The following is a 17,003-nucleotide window of genomic DNA, read 5'->3' as shown; positions in this document are numbered from 1 at the left end:
ATAACCAGCCATACTTTGGAACACTGATCCACCCCCGAAATACCCAGGATGTACCGTGGGTGGTGGAAAAACTGAGTGCATAGCCTGGTATCCAGTTCCCTGTCCATTCAAAACAGCATGCTGGCTCTGAAAGGTGGCGGGCTGAACTGGCATAACCTGTGGAATAGGCGTTCTAGCCACCTGTTCAAGCAAAGGAGGAACCTGTTTTGGAGCCCCTGACTACGCAACATGCGAGTGTTCCCTTTCGACTAAGCCGCATGAAGTACCTGGGCTTGAGCATCAACAAGCTCCGTACGCGACGTAGGTTGCCTATTTTGTTGTTGCACTGGTGGCGCTTGCAAGAACTCCATAAACCTTGGATTCTGCACCAGCTGCGAAAAGACATTCACCGCGGCAACTAACTGAGTCTTGAACGCATCATCCTCAAGCTGCCCAGTCATAAAGCCCTGTACTACTGGAGGGACATTCACGTTGATAGGAGGTACAGACTGATGTGGCCGTTAGCTCTCGCCAATCTCGAAAACCATAGGGATCTCCTGCCTGTCCTTTGAAGAGGAACCCTCTTCCATAATGCCCTTCCCCTTGTCGGCCATAGTGTAATCCCACGTTCCTGCACTCTGTGTCTTTAACCAAAACAATCCAAGCTCACTCTTTAAGGAAAAAGTGATTGATGTCCCGGCATTGGAACCATGAAACCGGCCCGTGGGGCGGTAGGCGTTGGCTTTCACCCGAAATTCTTTACTTTAGACACACGCAGAGTACTTTGCAAAGGTAACCTGTAACGGGGATTAACACCTAAGTACACACACGGCTTGGAAGCTAGAATGCTCCGAGCAGACGCCGACAACCTGTAGGCCCCAAAATTGGCGCCCCTTTCGGTATTTCTTTATTCTTTAACAAAGGGAATAAAACCTGTGATCTCCTACAAGCTGCCCCGCACAATCTAGGCTAAGAAACACCTGTTCTGGCCCGATTTCAGCAACATAACTGTACTAGGACGCTTCACAGTCAGTATCCCCACGCAATAGGTGACTTTCCCGACGCATACGGACACTTTGCAAAACCTGGCGAGAATCTGCAGCACACTGAATTCTCTGTTTTCTGCCCCAAAAATGCGCCAATTCACCTGTACAACGGTCCCCTCGCGTCCCCGAACCTCCTGGGGGTATTAGGGTCCGTTTAGGGCCGAAACCCTAAACCTGCAAAAATACACAGCAGGCTGTAATTCCCTGTTTTGGGCTCCGTTTCGCTTGCCGGTCGCATCTGTAGCAAGACCTCGAGCTCCCGCACCTGTAGGGCTACTTGCCCTTTGAATCGGAAGAGATTTCTGATGTGAAACCTCTCCGAACTCACCTGTACCTACGGAGGGATTAGCCGCTAGCTAATCTAGTACTTGTGCAAGAGGCTCTTGCCTCGGCAATCGCGCATGAACCCACATAACTGCACATTGGTCAAATGAAAAGCCCACTAGTGGGGCATAACATACTGCTCGTAGGGGAGAGAGAGAGTAGTGCGTAGCGTGCAGGGCATCACTCCTGGCACCGCACTGTACATAAGAGGAAAAGGAAGCACTCCATAGCTCTTAACCTGTGACAAAAATGCAAATGAAGCCCTCTCCCAGCTTAAAATTCAGCGCATTTTTTCCTATAGCAGGCAAGTCCATGAAAAACTGACACTTGGCGCATTTACAAGCATTTGCCCGTTTCGGGTTTGCCGCTTAAAAATATCTCAACCGATGCGTCAGTTGACTTCGCGGCAGAGTTGTAAAGTGTTCCCCTAGTCATACTGGAGGTAATGACGCGAACACATTTCACGGCCCAAAATAGCAGTTCCCTAAATTTTAAGAAATGATTCTGTTGGGTTCCTGTGGTTATCTGACCATCTATCCTCATTGGGACGGCATCCAAAAGTGCAATGTGGCCCAACTGTCGAATACTTTCTGTTGGTAGTCACACCTTGACTTTAGGCCTTTATTGAGTTCACTTCCTAGTATCCACCAACTTGCTATATAAGGGAAGTATGTGCCACTTCCCCCAACTTGCGAGCCCCGTTTTCCTGTGATTCTTCACGTCCCTTGTATTCAGCACTTTCTTGCAATATTGATCATTCGTTCGCGTCCCTCAATCTTGTGTCCCTCTTGCGTTCAGTTTTCAAGTTGCGTTCTTGTGTGCGCGTTTGCTTGCCTGCAGGTCCCGTTTGCAACGCAGGTGAGCCGACGCGGTCCCGTTTCAGCGACGTCCCGAACGAGGGCGTCACACTTGGTATCAGAGCTTCGGCTCGAGTCCCCGCCGACCCGACGTCGGCCCGTGGCCCGTGGTTGTCACCACGTTTTCGGCCCGTTTGCCTCGTTTTTCCACGTTTTCTCCGCGTTCTCGGCCCGTGTTGTCCCGTTTCACCACGTCCCTTGCGTGATTGCCCCGTTCCTTGCGTTTTCTCCACGTTCCCCACAGTTTTTCACCGTTTTGCCTCGTTTGACCCGAGTTTCGCCCCGTTTTCACCGCGTTCTCCGCATTCTTGGCCCGTTTTGCCCTGTTTTGACGCGTTTCTCCACGTTCCCCATCGTTTTTCAACGTTTTACCTCGTTTTGCCCCGTCTTACACCGTTTGGGACCGGTTTTCCCCGTTTTTGAGCCGTTTTTCGCGGTTTTCGTCGTTTTGGACCCTGTTTTGCGCTGTTTCACAGTGTTTTCTTCAACGTTGTTTTCCAGTTTTTCGATATTTTTGAATTTCCCTCGGCTCCGGCCACAAGAGCACCCCAATGGCGGGAAATCAAGAAGATGAAGAAGGATACAGGACTGAACCGGAACCGCATAGAGTCCCCAAGAAGAACAAAGAGAAGAAGTCGTGACAAGACCACCAAGACTCAATGGAAGAAAGACTGGAGGCACACATCATGGCCTCCGTAGAACACCAAATCAACGTGATGTCCGCTAATCTGAGCGATCTACTGCAAACACAGCTAGGCCAGCGACACGAAGACCGCCCGGGTCCTAGTAATGTCAACACGCGGCGAAACACACAAAGACGACCGCGGCCCGGAAGATTAGAGACAGTCGATGAAGATGACGACTACCTGGATGACCGAAGTGAAGGGCGCTACTACAGCCCTGAGAGAATTCTAGAAGATGAAAACAGACTGGGCAAATTCAAACCCATCCCCCCAGAGAAATACAAAGGCCATCGCACCTCACTGGAACTCAACAAGTGGTTCAGAGAGGTAGAAGACTACATGCAGTGGAACGACATAGGCAGACGCAAATGGGTGCAAGTCGCCAAAACCTTCCTGGCCGACGACGCCTATGTATGGTTCCTCACTGAACAACCATCAAAGCACTGGGAGGACTGGGAAGACTTACAAAGAGACATGCTCAGCTATTTTGTCCCAGAGAATGAAGGCAACAAAGTCAGAGATTCGTGGCGCGATCTACGCCAAGACGGCCACATATCAAATTACGTTGTCAAGTACCGGCGACTGATGCTTCAACTTCCACTGATGCACACAGCAGACAAGCTACATGGCTTCCTGTACGGCCTTAAGCCCTGGGCCCGTCGCGAGGTAGAGAAGCAGAACCCCAACACCTGGGAAGTGGTCGCCAATATGGCCGAAAAACTACAGGATACAAACTCAACCCCAGGTTTTCCCACGAATAACCCTCGCCCCAACAATTTTGCCCCCAACAACTGGACTAACCCAACCGCCGGGCGAGGCCGCGGATTTGTACCCAATAACAAAAGCAACGAACCCCGCTCACCACCGCGCAGCTCTTTTGCGAGCAATTCCTACAGCACCACGTCCACAAGTTTTGTCCCCAATACTTACAAGGACAACAATAACAACCCACGCCCCGATCACACCTGGTGCAGTGACTGCAGGATTGCTCATGGCCCCTACTACGCTTGTGTACGCAAGCGCAATCAAGCAACCTCCTCATCTAGCAGGGTCAACACCCTCCAAATAGAAGAACCACCCTCCCCCCCCCGAATAAGAGTCGAAGAACTGGCTAGCCCTGTTGCTAACCAACAACCCCGTATTGAAGCAGTTTCCCTCCACCCGCAATGCATGGCAGCGGCGATAACGGACATTCAGAACTTATATGTCGAGGCAACAATTGGATCCCAGCAGCAATGGATCATGGTAGACTCAGGCGCCACACACAATTTTCTATCACCACAATGCGCCGCGCGCCTGGGTCTACGTCTCACCACCGTCAATGAAACGACAGTCAAGTTTGCCCAAGGAAAGGATAACAATGTGAAGGCAACTCGTCAAGTCAGGATTGAGATGGGCGAATTCACATGCCGACTTGACTTCATAGTGGTCCCAATGGACGACTTCGAGGCAATTATTGGTCTCTCTTTCAACGATAAGTATCTCATTGCACTCCTAGGCATGAAGGTGGATCAATTACTGCTGAATAATCAAGGCAAATCAGTGACAGTACAAGGCGCCAGACTCACAACAAAGCAAGCTGTCACCCGTCAAGCGCATCTTCAAACCAACCCCCCTCCCATCAACCGCCAAGACCCTGCTCAGTTAGCAGCGATGAAAGGCAAACAGAAAGTCCCAGAGCACTCGGCCCCCAAACTCAATCTCATGAGCGCAAAGCAAGCAGAGCGGGCTCTCAAGAAAGGAGCTCAGGTTCACCTCTGCATCATGCAAGCAAAGGAGCAGCCCACAGCAAGGCTCAATTCCATCACCCTCGAGAAGGCCAAAGTCGGGGATCCCTCGCTTACCCCCATCCTCCAGAAGTACAAAGATGTCATGCCCCCATAACTTCCCCCCGGCCTACCCCCTCCCCGTCAAATTCAACACGAAATTGACCTCATCCCAGGGAGTACACCCCCGGCCAAGGCACCCTACCGCATGAATGACACCGAGCTAAAGGAGCTCAAGAAGCAACTCCAGGAATTAGAGGATCAAGGTTTCATCCGGCCCAGCAGCTCTCCTTTTGGGGCCCCAGTCCTGTTTGTCAAGAAGAAAGACGGCTCAATGCGACTCTGCGTGGATTATCGGGCCCTCAACAAAATTACTATCAAGAACAAATACCCAGTTCCCCTCATGGAAGACCTCATGGACAAATTACAGGGTGCCAAGTACTTCACTCGCATCGATCTCCGCTCAGGCTATCACCAAGTCCGCATTGCTTCGAAAGAAATTGCGAAGACCGCCTTCCGCACACGCTACGGCTCCTGGGAATGGATGGTCCTGGGGTTCGGCCTCACCGGCGGTCCTGGCACTTTTTGCCGAATAATCCATGACAGTTTCCGCGACATGATTGACGACTACCTAATCACTTACATCGATGATTTGCTCATTTACAGCAAAACCTTAGAAGAGCACCAGAAGCATGTCGCCGCAATACTCCAGCGCCTCCGGGAACACCAGCTATATGCCAAGCTGGAGAAGTGTGAGTTTGCTGTCCAGAAAATCGAGTTCCTCGGCTTCATCGTCATGTCCGAAGGTATTATGGTGGACCCCAAGAAAGTCGACGCCGTCATCAAGTGGGCTCCCTCAACATCCATCAAAGAAGTCCGCGAGTTTGTGGGTTTCTGTCAGTACACACGCCGCTTTATCCGCGACTTCAGCAAAATTGCCGCCCCACTTACAGAGATAACCAAAGGCCACAAACCCTTTCAGTGGACCTCCACAGAAGAAGAAGCCTTTGAGAACCTGAAGATAACCATGTGTAGTACCCCCGTCCTCCGACTACCTGACTTCACCAAACCATTTGAAGTTCATACAGATGCCTCCGATGGTGCCATTGGTGGAGTCCTCATGCAAGAGAGTCAGCCCATCGCCTACGAATCCCACAAGTTCACAGATGTAGAAACAAGATGGACTACACATGAGAAGGAAATGCTCGTTGTCGTCCACTACCTCCGAAAGTGGCGACACTATGTCCAAGACAAGCACACTTAGGTCTACACAGATAACATCTCCCTCAAGTACTTCCAGACACAACCAAAAATCACCCCCAACCAAGCCAGGTGGCAAGATACACTGGCAGAATACGACATCGACATCATCCACAAACCAGGTACTACAAATGTCATGCCAGATGCTCTCAGTCGAAGACCCACCCTCACAGCCATCTCCACAACAACCAACACCCTACGCCAACGCATCCTCGACGCTCAAAAAGCTGACCCCGCTGTACTACGCATGCTCAACAACCACATCTCTGGCAAAGCTTCCCTGGGCCTCTTCGAAGTCAAAGATAACCTCCTCTACGCGCATGGAAAAATCTACATCCCCAATGATCCAGAGCTAAAGAAAGACCTCATGTGGGAGGCTCATGACTGCAAGCTAGCTGGACATGGTGGCCAGAAGAGATCTTACGACAAACTCCATCAACACTACATGTGGCCCAAAATGAAGGACGACGTAATCGACTACGTGCGCACCTGCCCAACCTGTCAACTGGTCAAAGCTCAAAGAGTCAAGCCTGCCGGCCTCTTCCACCCCATGCCAACACCCTCCCGGCCTTGGGACATGGTAAGTATGGACTTCATCGTCGACCTCCCCCCCCTCCCACGGCCACACTACCATCATGGTGGTCGTCGACTACTTCACCAAGCAAGCCCACTTCATACCTGCAAAGCCTCCCGTCACCGCCTACCAAGTTGCCAAACACTTCTTCGCCAAAGTCTTCAAATACCACGGCCTCCCCCTACCCATAGTTTTTGATCGCGACACCCGCTTCCTCAGCAACCTCTAGCGCGAGCTCTTCAAGCTACTAGGCACCCAGCTGCACTTCTCCTCCGCCTACCACCCAGAAACCAATGGTCAAATTGAAAGAGTCAACCAAGGCATTGAAGACTACATCCGCAGCTACGTCAAGGCAGATCAGAAGGACTGGTCCGAATACATGGACGTCTTGGAATTCCACTACAACAACTCCATCCATAGCAGCACTGGCTACACCCTCTTCGAGCTCTCCACAGGTAAAGAAGTCATCACACCTCTTGCATTGGCAACCGGCGATGTGCATGCCCAGGATCTGGAATGTGAAGAGTTTCTTCAACAATGGCAAACCCGCATGCAAAGGGCAAAGAAGAGTCTCGAGCAAAGCAAGGTACGCATCGCCAAATACGCCAACCAAAACCGAAGGCCTGCCGAACTCTTCCAAGAAGGTGACTAAGTCCTCGTCAGCTCCCAAAATATCACCCTCCCTCAAGGTCTCTCCCTGAAGTTCAACTACCGCTACTATGGGCCATACAAAGTGCTCAAGTCCTACAACGACATCACCTACAAGCTGGATCTCCCATCACACATCAACATCCACAACGCCTTCCATGTAAGTCTACTCAAAAGGTTTGTGCCGGATAACACCTATGGTAGAAGCCTCCCCGAATATGTAAAGGATGGCCCGCCACATGAGCCGGAGGCCATCCTAAAGTCGCGTTTTGGGCGCCGGGGACAACTCTTCTATGTCAAATGGCGCAATCGCCCCATGACGGAATGCACTTGGGTACCTGAAGAAATCATGCTTCGACTCGGAAGACCCCTTGTGCTGCGCTTCTACAACATGCCCACTGAAGAGGAGGACAACACACTACATGACAACAACATAGAGTAGTCCTCCCCCCCACTTGTAACTAGCATCACCCTAGGTAGCTAGACATTTTTGGCAACACTTCACTCCCCCCCCTTGTAAATATCCGCCCCAAAACCTCGGCATCAACTTTTGTATCGGCACCTCTCAAAACCCCAACTTGACGTGGGCGTCAAGCTCTCTCAACCCGGGGGTGTATATAAGGGAAGTATGTGTCACTTCCCCCAACTTGCGAGCCCCGTTTTCCTGTGATTCTTCACGTCCCTTGTATTCGGCACTTTCTTGCAATATTGATCATTCGTTCGCGTCCCTCAATCTCGTGTCCCTCTTGCGTTCAGTTTTCAAGTTGCGTTCTTGTGTGCGCATTTGCTTGCCTGCAGGTCCCGTTTGCAACGCAGGTGAGCCGGCGCGGTCCCGTTTCAGCGACGTCCCGAACGAGGGCGTCACATGCTAAGTGCGACGGGGGGACTTATATGATCTTGCTCTGAGCCTAGACATCCTCTTACCATACGAATTCCAGTGCCGACCACTACCCATCTGCGGCGGGCGAAACTACCGTTCACATTGACCGTACAATGTCCGACCGTTTGCTACTTCAAGAAGAGGGTCTCAAAAATAAAACAAAACACATTGGAAAGAAACCAACAACTAAAGTTAGCAATTGCCACGTCCTCGTGACATAGTTAACAGTTGCCACGTCCCCGTGACAGAGGCCACAGGCAGAGGTAGTTATAGCGGCACCCGGACAGGCTGTTGCCAATTACACCAATCACTGGCAAACTTCGTTTGCAATGTCAGAGGTGTTTAGGGCACGAGGATTTCTAAGTAATTTCCTTGGGAGGTTGTGACGTCCTACTCCACATCCCTTGGTACCACAAGAACAACGATGTGGTTGACTACCGGGCCGAGAAAGCGACTTTGATAAATGAAGGGCACAGACATTATACTTGATGAAATTCAGTTTCTTTACTTTCTGGAAAGGACTGAAGGATGATTGAAGGTCGAATATGTTTTGACCTCGAAAAAGAATGCCAAGATTTTCTCCACTTCATTCCAATTTCTTTTCAGAGGGCCTGCCAGGCGAGTTGTCACCAGCTCGTCCTGAGGATCATACCATTGATCGAATACCTGAAACCACACCACCGAACCGGCCACCTTACCGTGTGAGCCAAGCCCAGAGATACACTTTTTGGGACACATTGTCTCACCAGCAGGAGTGCAGATGGACCCGGCCAAGATAGAGACTCTTCGTGATTGGCTCGATTTGAAGAATGTCCATGAAGTTTGAAGCTTCTTGGGCTTATTTTCTTACTACGAACGGTTCCTTTTCTCGTGGGGACCCACAGAGGTGACTCCCTTTCAGAAATTGAAACAGAATTTGACTACACAACCAGTTTTGACTTTGTCGGATTTACAGAAGTCGTTTGAAGTATACTTGTGGTTGTAGTCTACATGCGGTCTTAATGCATGAAGGCCATGTCATTGCCTATGAGAGCCGATTGTTTTCAAGGCTGGAATTGACAGTACAGATATGTGAGAAAGAGCTTTTGGCAGTTATCCATGCTCTTACTCAGTGGCGACATTACCTACTCGGAGCCGATTTTACGGTTTCCACACATGGTTGGAGTTTACGCTACTTCTTGTCACAAAAGCAACTATCGGAAAAGCAGATGCGGTGGACAAACATTTGGTCACACTTTTACTATTGGATTGTCCATGTGCAGGGACAGAAGAAATTGGTGGCAGATACTTTGTCTCGGAAGCCGTTGGTTCTAGCTATTTCCGCGATACATCATAGAAGCTTCGAGGATATGGTCGGTCAGTACGCCACAGATACAGATTTTGCAGATGTATTCACTTGAATACAGAATGAGGAAGTAGTAGCAAAATATTCCATTCGGAATGGCTACTTGATGAAGAAAACAATGTTGTGCGTGACACAACCGTTGAGAGAAAAGGTTCTAACCCACCCAAATCTACTGTCCACCTTTTACGAGTCACCGCCGCATTGTTACCACCTTCAACGGTGTGGAGAGATACTTTTGTTTGACCGAGACTCAAGAAGGACGTGGACGATTTTGTACGCAGTTGCTTGGTATGCCAAAAGGTCATGTTTTGACAGGCATAAAGCACGATTGTTTATTGCCCAGATATTGAGATTAAATGGCATGCCTGAGACGATTGGACCCCAGATTCACGAATTTGTCTTGAAAGGCTATGGGGGAGAACATTGGCACACGGTCGCAGTTCTCGTCATCGTTCCACCCGCAGACTGACAAGCAATTAGAGATTGCTAATTCAGTGGTACTGGATTTGTTGAAGTCTTCTTCTTTGAATTTGACGAGTTCATGGAAAAAGGGTTTTTACCTTTGGTGGAATATGCCTACAGAAACACGATTAACTCTTTGATGGGGAAGGTACCATTTGAGATTATTAAATTTGCTATGAAGGTTCCACCCTTCCTTAGCACGAAAGATAAGATATTTCTTTGAAGCCAACCAGTTCATGAGGGACTTGGACTTGGTCCGGAAGGCTTTGCAGAAATCTCAAAGAAAGGCAGCACATCGACATCGTCGCGATTTGAAATTGAAGGAGAACGATTGGGTGCTATTACATTTTGAGAAGGCACGCCTAGAAAGAAACAGGGAAAGGAGCGGTTTTCTCGAAAGCTTAGCATGAGATACTATGGACCTTTCCAAATTTCCGAAAAGATAAATGATGTCTCCTTTAGACTGAAGTTGCCCGACACATGAGACTTCACAATGTTTTCATGCGAGTCTCTTGAAGCCTTTTAAAAGGAGACGTGCCCCATGATGGAGAGCCAGATGAGCAACCCGAATTGGAGAAAAACGAGCAGATTCTCATTCCAGAACAGATATTGGCACAGAAAGAAATAAAGATAAAAGGTAAAGCGATAAGACGGTTCTTGGTTCAATTCAAGATCTACTCCGCATTGGACGCGAAGTGAATGGAGGAGGAGGACCTGGCAGATACTCCTCGGATTGTGAATCTTTACCTCGAAGCATTTGGTTTAGCATAGTCTATTCTAAATGGAACCCCGAACTCAGCTTGGGCGGAATCTGGTGCAACGTTTATGCACAAGAGGGGAGTCGCTTCACTCCTTTGTCAACAGATTGCCTCGATTGTTGATACTAAAGTCACTGATGTCTCTTTTGAGTTTCAGGAATACTGTGAGCTGACAATATTCTGTTGTATAACTTTATGAACTGGAATTCTTGAACATGATACTGACTTGTTCTTGACTTGTTTTTAAGTGCAGGAACGGATAAACGAAATGATTGCAGCATTTCGGTCTGAAAGATCTCGATAGACATGATCGCAATAAGGATTAGTCAATCGGGCATCTATGAGGTCCTGAGTGGATCTAGATGCGATTGCTAAATACGTTGCCGATTAATCATGGTGTGAGATCCGAATGAATTTTTGAATGTAATTTGTCATGTGATGTCTTGTTATGTCAAGTGATGTCCTATGATGTGACTGTCAATTGATACAAGTGCTAGATGTCTTGTTCCTGCTGCATCGGTACTATCAGTCAGTGTTTGCTAAGAAAGTTTATGGCCTCTGCCTATTTTGCAGCGTAATCGAGGACGATTACAATGCTTTCAAGAGGGGGGTATGTCACAAATCAATGACGTGGCACAACCATAAACACACCAGATCCAATGGGCAGCAGACCGAACACACCCAGGCTGGCAGGAATTACGCTGCAGGGCTGACGTGGCAGTGTACAGCAGTTTTCGAAAAACGCGGCGCGACTTACGCTGGGCTGCTGACGTAGCAGTGCGCACGGACAGGAAAAAGCCAACTACACTTGCGTGGAAAAAAAGCATGATAAACTCTACACAATTTGGTTGGGAAGCCTTTTGAAGCTTTTCTTTATTTTCATGGAGCTTTTGATTTTCAGCTTTTGGGGCAGCTTTTAGGGCTCTGCTTTTGGCATCCCTTGTAAAGCCTTTAAAAGAGTGGTTTGGGCTCCCACTTCTCAGAGCATCTGGACGCAGAGTCTGAGAGTGAGACCCTCCCACTCCCTTGCACTTTGAGTTGCTGATTAATACAAATAGAAATACCGAAAGGGACGCCAATCTTTGGGGCCAATATCTCTAGGCACGGAACTCCGTCGGGCCGTGTCAAATCAATTGTGAACTATGAACTGTTTTGAAGCGAATTCCTGTCGTGTCGTGGTAGAATCTTGACTTGGAGTGTTCAAGTTTCTTACACCGAGAGCCCTCATATATTTCCATATATCATTTTTTGTTGGGTCGTGGGGATTTTTATGAGGACTTGCCCTACCTCCCCTTGGCCACCTATTTATGGGGGCAGTGGGGTACCCACTTCCACATCTCACAAAATAAACTGATTGTACTGAGGGTCTTCTACTCATGGGAGTCATGGGGGGCTGATCGCCCCCTCTTCCTACACTGTTTTGGTGTCTACTGTCTCTCTCCTCTCTCGCGCTTCCGCACACGCGCGCTCTCACACTCCCTAAATTTGGTAAGCCTTCTATTATCTAATCACAAAAAGCACGACAATGAGTGTCAACATTCAAATGGCCAAACCGATAATGCCAAAGATCACTTGTAGGAGAACCTATTAACGAAGAAAGAGATCAGAGCATATAAGACCTTGCTCCATTGTGCTCCCTCTGAATTCCTTGCCGGAGTCTAGATCCCATATGAACACTTCACCCGTAAAGTCCTCAGGGATTTGGGTCACCAGCAACCAGACTCTGCATTCCGAAGTCCTGACTAGCTAGGAATGGTCTACTTAGATCAGAGTAAGACGAAGACTACAGAACCTATTGTTAAATATCGGGGAGCTTGACATCATGGCAGCCAGCCCCTAGCCGCGATCTCCAATCACCCATAACAAGTTACAATCGGTTGACCAAAAAGCAAGTCAATGCGTACCTCACACGGAGTCGAACCCTGCACCAAGGCTGAAGCAGGCTGCGTCTTTACCACTGCGCTACACGCACATGCTTGCCTGCAAGGAGCAAGCAGCTGATGATAGCTTTAAGCCACATACTGGCGCCCCCAAAAACTGCATGACCGGCTGTGCCAGTCTCCTCTACCTACACAAGGGCAACCACCCCGATGCTTAACCACTACCAGAACCCTCGAGCAGCACTATTAGGGAAAAGTGTGTCTCGACTTACAACCGTGCCTTTTAACATTCAAAAAAGGCAGTTGAGAGAAAGAAGACACCGCAGCATTGTTACCACCTTGAACGGTGTGGAGAGATACTTTTGTTTGGCCGAAACTCAAGAAGGACGTGGACGATTTTGTACGCAGTTGCTTGGTATGCCAAAAGGTCATGTTTTGATAGGCATAAAGCACGATTGTTTATTGCCCAGATATTCAAATTAAATGGCATGCCTGAGACGATTGTCTCCGACAGAGGCCCCAGATTCAGGAGTTTGTTTTGAAAGGCTATGTGGGAGAACATTGGCACACGGTCGTAGTTCTCGTCATTGTTCCACCCGCAGACTGATGGGCAATTAGAGATTGCTAATTCAGTGGTACTGGATTTGTAGAAGTCTTCTTTGAATCTAATGACTTCATGGAAAAAGGGTTTTTACCTTTGGTGGAATATGCCTACAGAAACACGATTAACTCTTTGATGGGGAAGGTGCCATTTGAGAGTATTGAATTTGCTACGAAGGTTCCACCCTTCCTTACCACAAGAATAAGATATTTCTTTGAAGCCGACCAGTTCACGAGGGACTTTGACTTGGTCCGGAGGCTTTGCAGAAATCTCAAAAAAAGGCAACAGATCGACATCGTCGCGATTTGAAATTGAAGGAGAACGATTGGGTGCTCTTACATTTTGAGAAGGCACACCTGAGAAAGAAAAAGGGAAAGGAGCGGCTTTCTCGAAAGCTTAGCATGAGATACTATGGACCTTTCCAGATTTCCGAAAAGATAAATGATGTCTCCTTTAGACTGAAGCTGCCAAACACTTGGAGACTTCACAATGTTTTCATGCGAGTCTCTTGAAGACTTTTAAAAATCTGTCACGTGACACATCCCAACCCTATGTGTCCGTGGACAAGCTACACCACAGCAGGGTTCAGTCAGTCCAGTCAGTTTAGATTAGCAGTGATCTCGCAATTTTGTGAGTCTATTCGTAGACCGTGCATGCCCAGTCACTTAGCATAGATGCATATCCTCCGATTGCACACAGCATGATCATCGAAATTCCCATCAGAATCCATTAGCATCAGTTAGAGGAATTTTCCAGTGCATTTAGCTTATTTTCCTATTTTTGGTTATTTTCACTTATTATTTTTAAGTGACTTTCCAACAAAAGTAGGTAGGGCAATTTTGCTAAGTTAATATATAAGCAAACCCAAGTTAGCACATTCTGGCAGAAGAGGCAGCAGGAGCTTCTCGCTCAACAAGCAACTTCTCAGCAATACCCCCCCCTCAGCACCCCCAACGTTTTTGGACCTCCATCATCGCGGGCAAGTTCCCATCCCTGGCGTTTCCCACAACAGGCCATCGCCATCACCTCTCAGCCTCCTAGCGACAGCAGGTTCTCATGATCGCCATCAGAGGTCATGCTTTGCTAGCGTTTTTCCCCATATCAGCATTGGCGTTTTTGCAAGCCTCACCAAGCAGTAGCGTTTTTGCTTCTGTCCCAGAACAGCCCTAGCATTTTTGGCTAGCAGCAAAGACACATCAGCGTTTTTGTTCTCAGCCCAAATCCGCCGCAGATACTCGCAGTTTTCAGCCATGATACAGTAGCAGATTCCCCCCCAAGTTGGTTGCAAATGTTCCCCCATTTTCAGCCATAAAAACGCAGCCAAAACAGTCATTTTCAGCCACCGAAACAGTCCCGAAATTCAGCAATTAGAAGATCTCAGATTTCAGCCACCAAGTCATCGTCATCATCACCGTCGTCGTCATCGGCATAGTCCAAGTTGCATCAGTCCATTGCATTCGCATCGTACACTTTTGTGCAATCAAGTAGACCACTCTCGCCGACGAGAGTGGGGCCTTCGGAGGAGGGTTTTACAACCTCTCGGGTGCCGTATCTCTTCTCTCAATCTCATTCACTTGCACGCACAATATCCACTCACTTTGTTCGTGATCACAGCACTCTACAAGACGGAAAGCTCTCTCTTTCCATAAGGAACTAAAAGGAACCTTGAGCAATAAAGATCACTAATCTTGAGAAAATACAACATTCATTCCGTTGCACCTTACATTGGTATCAGAGCTTTGGAAGTGTTCTGAATTACTGAAGGAAAGAATCACAAGAATTTTTTTTGCTTGTTCCGACCGCACGAACCCAAGTTTACGTTTACTTGGGCGTGGCGATTCCTAATCGTGTTTTGTTGAAGAGTGACAGGAATCCCAAGAAAGAAGGGCTTGTCCAGCCTCCCCTTGTGTCTCTTTTCACTCATTGAGAGCAGACCGTGCACTTAGCGCCCGGCCAATCGACGTAAGGTGGGAAAAAGCAACCTTGGTGTGAGCGCAAGGCCGCCAAGGGGTGCGCCCGCAGAAAAGAGTAGAACTCGGGTGAAGAGAAGATCCTTCTCAACGCGATTTGCAAGCGAAAGAAAACCTCAAGAACCTCAAGAACCCCAAGAACCCAAGACCCTCAAGACTCAAGAACCTCAAGAACCCAAGATTCTCACGAATCAAGGACCTCAAGAACCTCAAGACCCTCAAGAACCCAAGTTCCTCGCGAGCTTAAGACCCCAAGATCATAGTGCATGGTCGTCACCCGAAGCGGAATGGATACTTCGCATACAGGTGATGAGCACGAGAGAGGCGACGAAGACTCGTCCCCACCCGGAGATGATTTTTCCAACCCTCCCCCTTGCCATCTACGCCACGAGTTGTCCTCGCTCCTATGGAGATGATGGTCAAGTCAATGTTGGACATGATGGCACAACAACAAGAAACGAATCGAGTTGCATTGGCACAACTCGCAAGCAAAGCAAAAGAACAAGCAGCAAAGGACAGTGCACAAGAAGCCAAGGATCGCGAGCGCGACGAAAGAAACGCAAGATTGGCCGCACAACAAGAAGAAAATCGACTTGCTCAGGAACGTGAGCGCATTGCTCTTGCCGCAAAACAAGAAGAAAATCGACTTGCTCTCGAACGCAAGCGCGATGAACGAAATGCACGAAAAGCAAAAAAGGACGCCGAGCGTGAAGCTCAAAGGGAGCTTCGCAATCAAGAATTTATTGCCAAAATCCTAGCCTCGAAGACCTAACCATCCAAAGATCGTAGGAGTTCGTCAAGTGGCGCAAGCCATGACGCGGATTCCAACCATCCCATTACAGAAAAGTTGACTTTCAGTAAGTATGACAGTAAGATGGATGCTACAGTTATTCATTCTTGGTTGCATCAATTTAATGCTTATTTTGCGACAACTAAGAAGTCAGGAAATAGCAAAGTTTTGACGGCAGCTATGTACCTTGCCGGTGATGCCATCAATTGGTACCACGCATGGCAAGAGGCACAGCTAGCCGCGCACCTAGAGGCAGCCGACGATTTCACGCCCCTCTCTTTTGGTTGGGCTGATTTCCAAGACAAGCTCAAGGCGCGGTTTATGCCATCTCAGTACCTCGCATGATTGAAGGACGATTGGCGCGCTCTCAAGCAAAATGGTATGCCGGTTATGTCTTTTTCTAATCATGTTTTGCAGCTAGGTACCCAACTACGCATGTCGGATGAAGAGCGCAAAGAGGCTTTTCTCTTTGGATTGGACGAGTATATCAAGTACGATGTCGAGGTATTCGATCCAATCGATCTCAACAAGACGGTAGCGATTGCTCTCGCACAGGAGATGAAGCACAACAAGGGAAAGCCTAAGGAGAACAAGACTTCCACAAGTACCTCGTAGACTCCACAGAACGGTAAGAATGGTAAGAATGATAACTCTTCTAATCAATCTACCAACAGTATCTCGTCAAAGAATTCTTCCAATGAATTTAAGGGTAAGACTAACACAACTGCTAAACCTAAGCTTACTCCAGATCAAAAGGTAGCACAAGGAATTGTAGAAGGTTACATCACTTCGGAAGAACAAAGCACTTATTTTAAAGAAGGTCGTTGTTTTCATTGTCACATTAAGGGTCACATAAAAAGAACATGTCCTAAGCTTGAATCGAATGAATCTAAAGAACCCACAGCACCCACTACATCTGTCAATGCAATGAATGATAACACGGATGTGCCCAAAGTTTCTCAAGACCCTCCCATTGATGATTCTCTCATTAAATGTTATGGTCGTACGTCGGGACACCGTTTTGTCATATTGTTTGACCCAGGTAGTATGCATGATGTGATCAGCCCCTCTCTTGTTGAGAGAGCCCGCCTCGAAGTTAGTCCGAGATCTCCTATCGAGGTCTCTGGCTTTCGTCTTGGTATGGACGCTCTCATCACGAAGGAGTGCCTTGATGTGTTGT

At 48.3% G+C, this 17,003-nt stretch overlaps 1 protein-coding gene across 2 annotated transcripts in view; it reads right to left on the bottom strand.

Annotated features, from left to right (window-relative positions):
• Positions 1-17,003, bottom strand: part of PHR1 (photolyase 1) — an 80,616-nt gene that overhangs the window by 57,604 nt on the left and 6,009 nt on the right. The gene's annotated exons all lie outside the window — the stretch shown is intronic.

Source organism: Adiantum capillus-veneris, chromosome 25, assembly GCF_014529385.1.
Source record: "Adiantum capillus-veneris isolate H3 chromosome 25, ASM1452938v2, whole genome shotgun sequence".
Classification (NCBI taxonomy): domain Eukaryota; kingdom Viridiplantae; phylum Streptophyta; class Polypodiopsida; order Polypodiales; family Pteridaceae; genus Adiantum; species Adiantum capillus-veneris.
The sequence above is the reverse complement of the archived record's forward strand: the minus strand, read 5'-3'. Positions and strand labels throughout refer to the sequence as shown.